We start from the raw sequence: 222 nt of genomic DNA, 5'->3' as shown, positions 1-222 counted from the left end.
AGTGGCACTGACTACTGCTGGCCACCATGCATAAGATTGGACAAACAACCAATGTGTACATATGCAGTAAAGTTTTTTGCAAAGACACTGCCTGGCCCAGGCATGATAATGAGGTTCTGTAAGGTACTGAGAGTATAACCAATCAGATGTGAGACATGCAAATGATGCATGATAATGAGGTTCTGTAAGGTACTAAGAGAGTAACCAATCGGATGTGAGACA

Source organism: Mus musculus, chromosome 9, assembly GCF_000001635.26.
Source record: "Mus musculus strain C57BL/6J chromosome 9, GRCm38.p6 C57BL/6J".
NCBI classification, from domain to species: Eukaryota; Metazoa; Chordata; class Mammalia; order Rodentia; family Muridae; genus Mus; species Mus musculus.
This window is presented reverse-complemented; position numbering follows the sequence as displayed.